Below are 13,846 nucleotides of genomic sequence, written 5' to 3'. Positions count from 1 at the left end.
AACGTGGTAATGGTTCATTTTTGTTACATACTAATTCTGCATTCATTAAAATTACAAGATCAGAAATCGTAGATTTAATGGTTTGAAAATTGATTAGAAATCGTAGATTTAATCGTAGTTTTACAAGATTTAAGATTGTTGGATAAGTAAAAATAGACAGTTGAGATTAATTTTTTATTTTTTATTTTCAGTTAATATCTTCTCATTTTCAATTATTAATATCAACTATTCATTTTCACTCACCCAACGATCTGAATGAACCGAGCTTGAACGAACAAAACTATGTTCATGTTCGTTTGTTTGTTTTTGAAAATATTCATGTTCGGTTCGTGTTCATTTAATTTTTCAATATCATATTCTTGTTAGTTCATTTAACGTTCGCGAACATGTTTGTTTAGATGTTCGTGAACATGTTCATTTAGCGTTCATGAATATGTTCATTTAGCGTTCGCTAACATGTTCGTTTATATATGTTCAAAAATAAACAAAATACAATCTTAAAACATACTAGCAATATTTAGAAACATCCATGAACATTTTCATCTTAAACATACTTGAAAATAAAATAGAACCAAATCATAACAAACAAATTGTTGTAAAAGAAACGTCAATCCCAACAAGATCAACAAAACGAAATTATATAACAGCAAACCCAAAATACATCACCTCAACTAAGGAACAAACATAGGAGTAACAACTCAACAAAGTTAATAAATAGTCAACGATTCAATTTTTACCAAATTCACAATATCATTAAGACACATTATTCAACTAATACATAAAAGAAGCATTTAAAGTTAGAGACTCCAACAATATTGAATACGTTAATGACATCAAAAGAGTATTATGGAAAAAGAAAATAAAATTAAAAAAGAATACCAAACTGTGATATACAACACTATCAAATAAGAGATGCCATGTCAGAAGGATATTTTCATCCTTTACACTAATAATGGCATTGTTTTTAGTTATAATGATCTTGTTCTGAGTTATAAGACATACCTAAAATTTAAAAAAAAACTATTATCAGTGGATAACACTACATATAATAATTAATAAACAAGATCTATAAAAGCAATAATACATATTTGCTTAAACAAGGTAAAAGAGAATAATATACCACAAACAAAGATATGAAAATGTCTCTCCCAAACTCTTTGTGGCTACCCTTAACCCTATTTTTGAAGAGACTGTTAGAAAGAGTTAGATCTTATAGAAGGATATATATTACAAGTATATGGAAAAAAGAAAAAAGACAACTCTTTTGAATACCTTTGGAAATTAAAAAGTCGATTATTTATGATGACTGATGAAGTTGAACAATGAAATATATCAAGAGATGCAACAAATTCTTGAGTTGAATATGAAATTATTTTGAATCCAAATTGGACCGATCTTGGTTTTTCATTGTTATTCAATAAGATAATTGATTTTATGTAAATCAAACAATCAAATCAATCTGTACTTAATCATTTGCATGCATCACTAAGCAAAACGATTTTACATTACATTTTACAAGTGATGCCTCTATCCAATACAAAAGCATTGAGATGGAACTTTAGACTCCAATAAGACCCTAATTAAAATCCATGCGAGTGCACGGTTCAACATATTTAAACCAAACTCCAGATATGTCGCTATGGACATAAATACTGGGATCCTAAGTATAGTTTTCAGTTGCAAGGGGGCACAAGTTTATCTAAATAACCATGGAAAGATGCTAAATACACATTTGATTTTGATAAATGATTATAAGAAACAACCATTTTTCTAAATAATCATAAATTTCTTGTAGTCTATAGAATGATAATCATTACCGCTAATTCTCTCCCAAAGTAAGACATAAAAGTGCATTACCTATTCTTACAAATTCAATGTTCATTGCTACATTAGGTCATCAAGCAAAGGATGTCAATTAATCCTTGACAATAAAAATATTTATGTGGTGATAGGTATCAATCTCGTAATCGGCTCGACAGAAGGTTAGATGAGGATTAAGAAAATTATGATGAAGAAGAATGAGTAATTGTGGAGGATTCCTATGAAATATTAGATTCTTAATTTCATTAGAGTCTTAATTTCTTATAAACATGATGCAAGTAAACGTAGTCTATAGCACTAAAAGATTGCAAAGAAAAACACCATATTTCAAGAGGTCGATAAATAACCTGAAGATTTGCGACACTCATACAAAGATAAACATTCTTACAAACATCATTCATACAAAGATAAACATTTTTACAAACATAGGTTTGACAGATGAGTAAAGGTGAGCACATGTACTAGGTTTAAACTATTTCTACAACCATACTGTAACTTTTCTAAAGATTAAAAACGTCCATATAATACCCATATCTCATATTTTTTGGCCATTGAAAGACCATTTACATGCGTTCCACATATCCCGTTATGCACTTCTTCAACCATACTTCGTGTTTCTCGGGAATCAACACATCTCAACAACAATTAATCCCTGCCCCTTCGGTACAAAATTTCACCACCAAGGGCATACCCTACAACCATTCTTCTAATCGTTCTTTTATCGATCTCATACGCATATTGTGGATAAGTTTGATACTTGTTATACTGCAAGATATCATGATACATGGACGATCATCTGCATCAAGATAAGCATCATACTGACTCTCCTTATTCCCTGAAACATTGCAACCAACATAGACAAAGAATCTTCCATTTGATTATCTTTTCTAGGGAGATAAATAAAAGTAACTTCTTCAAATTCTTTTACCAACTTAAGGATCAAATTTTGATATTCAACTAAGTTGGGATCCTTTGTCTACCATTTACCTCTCAATTAATACACCATTAATGGGGAATCTCTATACACTTTTAGCACTTTATCTTTCTTTCCAAAGCTGCTCTTAACCCTATGATACAAGCCTCATATTCTACCATATTATCTGTGCAGAAAAACTATATTCACTCGTAAACGAGTAGTAAACATTTTCTAAGGAAATTAATACAACCTTAATTCCTCGTCCCAAGGCATTGGATGCTCCATCAAAAATACATCTTCCAAGATTCATCATTTTAGATATCTTCTTCTTCGATAGTGATACACAAAAGATCTTTGTCGGGAGAATTAAAGTTCAGAGGCTCATAATCCTCAGAGGCACGACTGGTGAGAAAATATGCTATTGCACTTCCCTTTATCGCGTTTTGCTTATATAAATGATGTCAAATTCTGACGACAACATTTTCCATTGAGCCACTCTACCAATCAACGCTGGTGATTCTCACAAGAACTTTAAAGGATCAAACTTTGAGATTAACCATGTGGTCTGGTACAACATATAGTGCCTTAGCCTCCAGGTCACCTATACAAAAAAATAACATTTTTTTTATTTCGGTGGGTACTGTGACTCACAATTAGTGAACTTCTTGCTTAGGTAATAAATCACTCTTTTTTTCTTCCTAGAATCATCATGCTTCCCCAACACAAATCCTATCAAATTCTAAAACACTGACAAGTAGAGAATCAACGGTCTGCCAGGAACTAACACTACTAAGATCATAGTATTTGACAAATACTTATTGATTACTTTCAGAGTTTCTTGGCATTCTAGATTCCAAAACCCATGATTATTCTTTTGGGGAAACTTGAAAACTGGATCATACTTATCACTCAACTGAGAAATGAACTGAGAAAAATAGTTCAATCTTCCTAAAAATCTAGAACTTCTTTTTGCGTATGAGGAGGTGAGAGATTTTGAATTACTCAATTTCGATCCCTTCTACTAACCACAAAGTCTAAAGCTTGCCCGACGTTACTCCAAAATTTTATTTTATCGGGTTAAGCCTTAAATAATGTTTTCTCAACCTCTGTAATAACATCTTCAAATTTTGCATGTGCTCTTCTATTATCTGGGACTTTGCAATTATATCATCCACATACACTTCAATTTCTATGTGCATCATGTCTTGGAAAAGGTTCACCATAGCCTCTGATAAGTTGCTCCGGTATTTTTGAGCTCGAATGGCATCACCTTGTATCAGAACATTCTCCATATTATTACGAACGTTGTTTTCTCCACGTCTTCTAGGTTTATATTGATCTGAATATACCCTGAGAAACCATCCATGAATGAGAACAATGAATGTATCGCGTATTATTCACTAACATATCGATATACGACAAAGGAAATTTATCTTTGGGAATTGCTTTATTTACACTACAAGAAATTTAGATTGTTTCAATAAAATTATTTATCACTAAAAGTACTAAATTTGTCACGATATATTTATTGTGACCAGTTTTATTTGTTACCATGTTTGTTAGAACAAGCTTATCATTAAAGTATATTGTGACAAAATTGTGTTCGTTACCATAGTATAATATTTATTGTAATAATGAAATTTTGGTACTATAATTAACTTATTGCAATAAAATATTTGTCACAATCAACTAACCATTTCGTCACGAGAAGTACATTTTGTCATAACTAACATATATTTAAACATCAAATATAAAGGGTTTTTGTGACGAAAATACATAAGGCAACAATAATTATTTTGTAGCAGTTGTTATTTCGTCAATAAATGTAATTTATAGAGACAAAATATTTGTTAAAACAAATAATTATTTATCACAAAAAGTAAATTTCGTTACAATAACTTAAATTATAACATCAAACAAAAAACGTTTTCGTGACAAAAAAGACATATTACAACAAAATTTATTTTCTCACAACTTTTATTTCGTCACTAACTATTTTTTATAACTTTTTACTGTGACTAAATAATTTTGTTACAATTTGTTATTGTGAAAGAATATTATTTGTCACAATTTTTTATAATGATAAATTAATATTTGTTATAAATTTTTATTTTGATTAAATAAATTTGTCACAATTTTTCATTTTGATAAAATATTGGGACGAAATAAATTTGACATAACTTTTTACTATTGTGACTAAATCATTTTGTCATAAAACTTAAAGTGTTATTGTGACTAAATCATTTTGTTATTGGGACGAAATAATATTTTGATAAAATATTGGGACGAAATAATAAATTTGTCACAATTTGTTATAAATTGTTATTATGACTAAATAAATTTGTCAAAAGTTTTTATTTTGAGAAAATATTGTGACGAAATAAATTTAACATAACATTTTATTTTGACTAAATTTAATATGTTATTGTGACTAAATAAACTTGTTATAATTGATTATTGTGAAAAACTATTATTTGTCATAAATTTTTATATTGAGAAATTAATATTTATTATAATTTGTTATTATAACTATTTAAATTAAGTCATAATTTGTTATTTTGAGAAAATATTTTGACTAAATAAATTAGACATAACTTTTTATTTTAACTAAATTTAATTTGTTATTTTGTCTAAATAAATTATCATAATTTATTGATGTTACAAAATAGCATTTTATTTAAAATTTTATTATAACTAAAACAATTGGTTATGATAACTAAAAATATATTTTAAAATCTTATAACAATAAAACTAATATTAAACATCATTAAAATAAACATAAAATGTTTAGAATAAATTTGCTAAAAAACTAAGTCCTCCCTATAAAAAAGTAAATTAAAATCCACCATGAAGATCCTTAAATTCTTCCACCACATGTAAATAAAAAAAGTTTTAAGTTAAATTATATTAAGTTTTAATAAATATTTAAAAAAATAACATATGAAATATAATTCATTATTAAAAATTAATTATAATATTACCTTGAATATTTAAGTAAACGTGTTTCCTCCAAATCTTTGAAGCAATTGTTGAATCTGAGTTTGGAGAACATTTTGATTTTCCTTCAACTCATTGATTGTTGCATTATGATCAAGAATTTTGGCATTTTGGCTTTGTAGTTGAATTACTAATTATTGTGTTCGTTTTTCATTCTCAACCTTTTCAAATTCTAAAATATTTCAATTCCAATTCTTTGGAATTACTTGGCTTTACTCCATAACCAAGTCCACGAATGTAACTATATTTTGAATTTAAAACTTTTTCTAAAATTTGACGTTCGTTCACTTCAATGCCTTTTTCAATTTCTTCAACTAAGATTGTTCTCATTTTTTCTTGCAAATATAAGTGAAATAAATCAAAAGGTTGAAATATTTAATAAATAAAATTCTATTTTATACAAATAATCTTACATAGTTCTCTTCAGCTTCTCTTCAGCTTGTTGGTTAACCCATGTTCCATCTTTTTTATGATGCGAATCATAATACAGTTTCATTTCAGCAGACTCGATATTTGACTCTTCTGAATGGGTTTCAATATCTTCATGGGTATTCTCCTAAATTTAGAAAATTAAAAAATAGCAAACATAAAATTGAAGAAGAAAAAATAATTTATAAATGCTTTTATTCTAAATAAAATACTAAATAAATTCAGAACATACCAATTCATAAATCTGTTGGACAAATGATTTTGAACCTGAAGTATGTGGAATCCTCATTTTTTCCCTGTTGTTCTTATTTTCTTTGCTTTGACCCTGCATATATAATACCTTTTTGTTTATTTTATTTCATTCATAATACACAATTAATCAACATAAAAAAATATTTCACCTGAAATTTGTCACTTTCAAAATGCCTACACATGTTCTTCCAATCATCTATCTTCACATCGCTAGGAGGGTTAGCTTGTGCTTCTTCTAAAAAAGTAAACTTCTTGAAATGCATATGACATTTGTGTTTAAAGGACGTAAAACGTCTTGCCATCATTTTATCTATTACTTTTTTTGCATGTGGATCATCCAAAGGTAAGTCAAATTCATCCTATAAAAAATTAATAAAAATATAGTATTTTAAGAATGTAAACAAAATAATATTAATAAATTTTAAAAAGTAATGGTTAGCAATATATCTACCTTAATTTTCTGGAACATAGATACTTTATCTTCATCCTTCACATCCTTCCAATAAAATACATTAGCTAGTACAAAAGTTCGAGTGGTAATTCCTACCTCCATTTTAAGTAGACGTTCATCACCACCAACTGGTAAATGCAATCCTTTTTCTATCTTTACACCCTTAATTTGACCAGTTTGTTTCAATCGTTTTTTTACCTAAAGTCCTCTAGCCACTCCACGACCTTTTTTTCGTAACTATATATATATATATATATATATATATATATATATATATATATATATATATATATATATATATTATAATATATGTACACATAAAAATAAATATAATATAAATATAAATATAAATATATATAATAATATATAAATATAAATATAAATATAATATAAATATAAATATAAAATATAAATATAAATATAAATATAAATATAAATATAAATATAATATAAATATAAATATAAATATAAATATAAATATAAATAAATATAATATAAATAATAAAATATAAATATAAATATAAATAAATATAATATAAATAAATATATAAATATAAATATAAATATAAATATAAATATAATATAAATAATATAAAATAAATATAAATATAAATATAAATATAAATAAATATAATATAAATTAAATATAATATATATAAATATAATATAAATATAAATATAAATATAAATATAAATATAAAATAAATATAATATAAATATAAAATATAAATATAAATATAAATATAATATAAATAAATATAATATAAATATAAATATAATATAAATAATAATATAAATATAAATATATATAAAATAAATATAAATATAAATAGAAATATAAATATAAAGATAATATAATAAATATAAATATAAATATAAATATATATAAATAATATAATATATATATAAAATTAAATATAAATATAAATAAATATAATATAAATATAAATATAAATATAATATAATATAAATATAAATATAATATAAATAAAATAAAATATAATATAAATATAAAATAATATAAATATAATAAATATAAATAAATATAAATATAAAATATAAATATAATAAAATATAAATATAAAAATATAAATATAATATAAATATAAATATAAATAAATATAATATAATATAAATATAAATATAAATATAAATATAATATAAATAATATAAATATAAATTAAATAAAATATAAATATAAATATAAATATAAATCTAAATATATATAAATATAAATATAATATAAATATATATAAAATATAAATATAAATATAAATATAAATATAAATATAAATATAAATATAATATAAATATAATATAAATAAAATATAAATATAAATATAAATATAAATATAAATATAAATTAAATATAAATATAAATAAATAAAGATAAATATAAATATAAATATAAAATAAATATAAATATAAATATAAATATAAATATAAATATAAATATAAATAAAATAAATATAATATAAAATAAATATAAATATAAATATAAATATAAATATAAATATAATATAAATATAAATATAAATATAAATATAAATATAAATATTAAATAAATAAATATAACAATACTTTCATTACCGAAAATAATATTTCCTAAACCTATCAATATCATAGTAAATGAGTGATAAAAAAGATAATAATTAAATTATCTAAATCTTTGTGACAATATATTTTGTCACTATAATTAAAACATATAACGAAAAAAACTGGTTTTTTACTAAAAACTTGAATCATTATTTGTTGTGACAACTTTTTTTTATAACAATAATTATAGTTTATAGTTACAAAACATGTCACTATAATATTTTGTTTTTGTACAAAAAATTGAAGATAATCATTTGTGACTATATGTTTTGTCAATATAATTAAAATATATAATTACAAACAAATCTAAATCTCATTATTTGTTATGACAATTTTTTCTGTCACAGTTACTAAAACTTTTAGTTACAAAATTTGTCACTATATGCCTTTAATTTGGCGCAAAAAAATGGAGGGAAACATTTGTGACGAAAATTCATAATAAAATTTATTTTTTCACCATATGTTACACATGTTTGCTATTTGTGACAAATTATTATGACGATTTTAACTTTTGCCATAATTGTATATCTTTTTTTAATCTAATGCGACGATTATTTATTTTTTCACCAAAAAGCTACTAATAGTGACAAAATTAAATTTGTCATAAAAATAGAAATTTCTTATAGTGTTAGATCTCTATAGTCAATACACATGCGTATTTTCCCTTCTTTCTTCGGCACAGAGACTATATTGACCACCCACTATGGGTATTTGGCCATCTAGAGGAAACCTATATCAATGTTCTTCCTCATTTCTTCCTTAATCTTCAATAACATATCTAGCTTCTTTCTTCTAAGCTTCTACTAAACTTGCTTGCATTCGGGCCTAAGCGGAAGTCGATACACCACTATGTCTGTATCCAACCTTGGCATATCTTGATAAGACCAGACAGATATATCTTTTAACTCTTGCAATAAATATATCAAACCTTGTCTGGTTTTTGATAACGTAGTAATGCCAATATTTACTTCTCTTTTATCTTCATCAGTCCCCAAATTAACAATCTCAATTTCTTATTCAAGAGGTAATATATGTTTATCTTTATTTTCCACCAGTATTTATAAATCGGTAGGAACTTCACATTCTACCTCATTTTTACACTTGTTAATTTCCTCTAAACATAAAACTTGCTCTAGATAAATCTCATGATTAGTTTCAGAAAAGTTCATGTTATTAACATTGGGACACTTGCGAAGAAAAATACGGAACAAATATATACTTTGGAAGAGAAATAAAACAAACGAAAGGAATGAAAGAAGAAAAAGAAATAATGAAAAATGGAAAAAAATGATTTCCATTTGAGAAAAGTAATGAAAACATATTTTATTAGGAAAAAAAAGTAGTGAAATCAATATGGATGGCCATGCAAAAGATCCCTTAATGCTCGTGGACACAAGCACAAGGGTTGGTTCCGGAAATTACTCAGGTTAATCCTGGAAACTATAGGAAGATCCTTGGTAGTCCAAATGTTGAGCTTCTCGCCCAAGAAACATGGACGAATTCTAGCCAGAAATCTTCCGGGCTTGCTATTTTCTCTGATCATATTTATGAACAACCTTTCTATGGACTCATCAAATATTTTTTGGTCTTTCCTACTCTCGGATTGCACTAACCAACTGCTGCTTAGTTTCGTACATTTCTCCATAGATGAAAATATACTTCTTGTCAGGGAAAGATATGCGCTCCTAGGGAATATATTCTCCTCTCAGTTGAGCCCTTTTTGTATTAGATATCCTTTTCATTTCCTTTTTAACATTGCTAGAAATCAGGCTTAAATTTGAGCCCAAAATAATCTCTTTTCATTACAACAAGTTTGGGATGCAAGATTCCTTGCAGGTTTCTCTAAAACCTTTACAGTCTTTGCCTCTCTACCCAAAGTTTCACGCACATACATCTTCACACAATTAAACAATTGAGGACAAGGAAACTTATCCCCTTTGACAATAAATACCATGTTCAGAAATTTCAAGGCCCTGAATGAACATTCCAGAGTATTCTTGTCTGTCTCAATGTAAGGTGCATCAGTGGTCACTGAAGCGATGATATCTTGTACGACTTCAATACTAATCAACTTCCCATCAATAACTAACTTTAATATCTAGTGTAATGATGAGGGAACTTCCCAAGAAGAATGAATCCAGGGTCTACACAAAAAACAATTATAGGTCAAATTTATATTCATCATGATGAATTCCACATTGTATATGGAAGGTTCAATCAACAACGGGACAATAATCTTTCTTATAACATCTCTTTGAGTCCAATCAAAGGCTCGAATGATATTTTTATTGGTCTTCATATAAGAATTATCTACTAGCAGTCTCTGCAAAATTGTCAGAGGCATAACGTTAAGTGTCGACCTATTAATATTATCAATCAATACAATGTGTATAATATGCCAATTACAGTGAGTATTGATGTTTAAGGCCTTCACGGATCCCATTCCTCCTTATGGGATCTCATCATCAGTAAAGATGATGTAATTATCCACATCGATGTGCCTCACTATTCGATCGAGCTTGTTAAAATATATATTTTCTGGTACAAAAGTTTGATTGAGCACATTCTGTTGAAAAAAAAAGTCATACTTTGCTGCAAATTTGTTTTTCAAATTTGGCAGCTCCAATGTGCGTGAATTCAGTGGAATTCGGTGGCAGCACATTCTTGTTGATTTTTTGTATGGTAAAATTGCTAAAATTAATCATTGTACTTTAGGGTATTTACAAGATTAGTCCTTAAAGTTTCTACTATAAATACCCTAGCTCATTTAGCTTCAAAACCATCCCAAAGTATTCTAGCTTTCTTCCAATACTAGAGAGATTTTATAGAGTTTCTTGAGAGTTGTTTTCTCCTTTTTATCTAGAGAGAATTATCATTGTTTTCTCATTGGTAGATTGAGAGAGATTGTAATTCCTATTTTCTCATAGTGAAATTCTTCTACCGTTGCCCGTGGTTTTTACCCTAAATTTTTAGGGGTTTCTCACGTAAATTTTATCTTTTATCTTCATTTTTATTTTCTCAAATTATCAGTTGCGATTTTGCTCTATCCGATAGCCGTCTTCCGCAACAATTGGTATCAGAGCTAGATTAGAGTGTGTAATATCTGCTTATTGTCTTTGTGGTTGCCACCAAAAGGTGGATCCTCCAACATAAGAAAGTAAGAAGTTATTACCCAATCTTTGAAGGTTCCAGAGAACTATTCACGATAGTGAAATAGTGGGAGCTATTCGTAAACGAAGTAATGACAACGAAATTTGATATTGAAAAGTTCAATGGGAGAAATTTCTCATTGTGGAAATTGAAGATGAAGGTCATCCTGAGGAAAGACGGTTGTCTAGCAGCTATCAGCGAAATGCCAGTAGATTTCACAGACGACAACAAATGGATCGAAATGGACGGAAATGCTATGGCAAACTTTCATCTAGCATTAGCAGATGAAGTATTGTCAAGTATCGAGGAGAAGAAGACAACTAAGGAGATATGGGATCATCTCATCAAATTGTACGAGGCCACATCGCTGCACAATAAAATTTTCCTTAAGAGGAAATTGTACAATCTCCGTATGCCAGAATCTACTTCAGTGACGGAGCACTTAAATACACTGAACACCTTATTTTCTCAGCTTACATCCTTAAGCTGTAAAATAGGAGAACAAGAACGTGCTGAACTTCTACTTCAAAGTCTACCGGATTCGTACGATCAACTCATCATCAACTTGACAAACAGTAATGTCACCAGTCTAGTCTTCGATGACGTTGCAGCTGCTGTTCTACAAGAAGAAAATCGACGCAAGAACAAGGAAGACAGACAAGTAATCTGCAACAAGTAGAAGCGTTGACAACGATGAGAGGGAGATCAACGAACGTGGCCAAAGCAGCAGTCATAAACATGGTAGATCGAAGTCAAGGAGCAATAAGAATTTAAAGTGCTACCACTGTGGAAAGAAGGGTCACTTGAAGAAGGATTGTTGTAGTCTAAATAAAAACTCTAATCCATAAGGCAATACCGCAAACACTTCAGATGATGGAGATGCTCTATGCTGTGAAGCGTCAACTACCGTGGAAGGCAGAAAAAGATTTGCAGATATATGGCTCATTGATTCGGGAGCAATACACTGAACACCTTATTTTCTCAGCTTACATCCTTAAGCTTAAATATAGACAAGAACGTGCTGACTTCTACTTCAAAGTCTACCCGGATTCGTACTATCAACTCATCATCAACTTGACAAACATTAAGTCACCAGTCTAGTCTTCGATGACGTTGCAGCTGCTGTTCTACAAGAAGAAATCGGTGCAAGAACAAGGAAGACAGACAAGTAAATCTGCAACAAGCAGAAGCGTTGACAACGATAAGAGGGAGATCAACAGAACTTGGCCAAAGCAGCATCATAAACATGGTAGATCGAAGTCGAGGAGCAAGAAGAATTTAAAGTGCTACCACTGTGGAAAGAAGGGTCACTTGAAGAAGGATTGTTGGAGTCTAAATAAAAACTCTAATCCATAAGGAAATACCGTAAACACTTCAGATGATGGAGATGCTCTATGCTGTGAAGCGTCAACTACCGTGGAAGGCATAAAAAGATTTGCAGATATATGGCTCATTGATTCGGGAGCGACATATCACATGACCTCAAGAAGAGAATGGTTCCATCATTATGAACCTGTCTCAGGAGGATTTGTGTATAGTTGCAATGATCATGCCTTAGAGATCGTTGGTGTGGGAACCATCAAATTAAAGATGTATGATGGAACAATAAAGTTGTTCGAGATGTGTGGCGTGAAAGGTCTGAAAAATTTATTATCCTACAGATTGTTGGATAATAATGCTAGCAAGATTGAAACACGGAAAGGAATCATGAAGGTGTTCCGTGGAGAGCTTGTGTGCTGAAAGGTGAAAAGATACTGCAACTTGTACATGCTGAAGGGAGAGACATTGTTAGAAGCAGAAGCCTCTGTTGCCTCATGTAGTTCAGATTCTGCAATGCTATGGCATAAGAAACTTGGACACATGTCAGAACAAGGAATGAAAGTCCTTGTGGAGAAAAAGCTACTTCCAGGCTTAACAAAGGTATCACTTACTTTGTGTGATCATTGCATAACAAGTAAGCAGCACCGGTTGAAATTCAACACATCAAATTCTAGAGGCAAAAGTGTTCTAGAATTGGTTCACTCTGACGTATGGCAAGCACCAGTAACATACCTAGGTGGAGCAAAATACTTTGTCTCATTTATTGATGACTACTCCAGGAGATGTTGGGTGCACCCTATTAAGAAGAAGTCAGACGTTTTCAACTTTCAAAACTTCAAGCGCGAGTGGAACTTGATTCTGGAAATAAGATCAAGTGTTTCAGAACAGATAATGGAGGAGAATACACAAACGAA

The sequence above is a fragment of the Hibiscus syriacus genome, unplaced genomic scaffold, assembly GCF_006381635.1.
Source record: "Hibiscus syriacus cultivar Baekdansim isolate YM2019G1 unplaced genomic scaffold, ASM638163v2 tig00110243_pilon, whole genome shotgun sequence".
NCBI lineage: Eukaryota > Viridiplantae > Streptophyta > Magnoliopsida > Malvales > Malvaceae > Hibiscus > Hibiscus syriacus.
Note: the sequence above shows the minus strand (reverse complement) of the source record.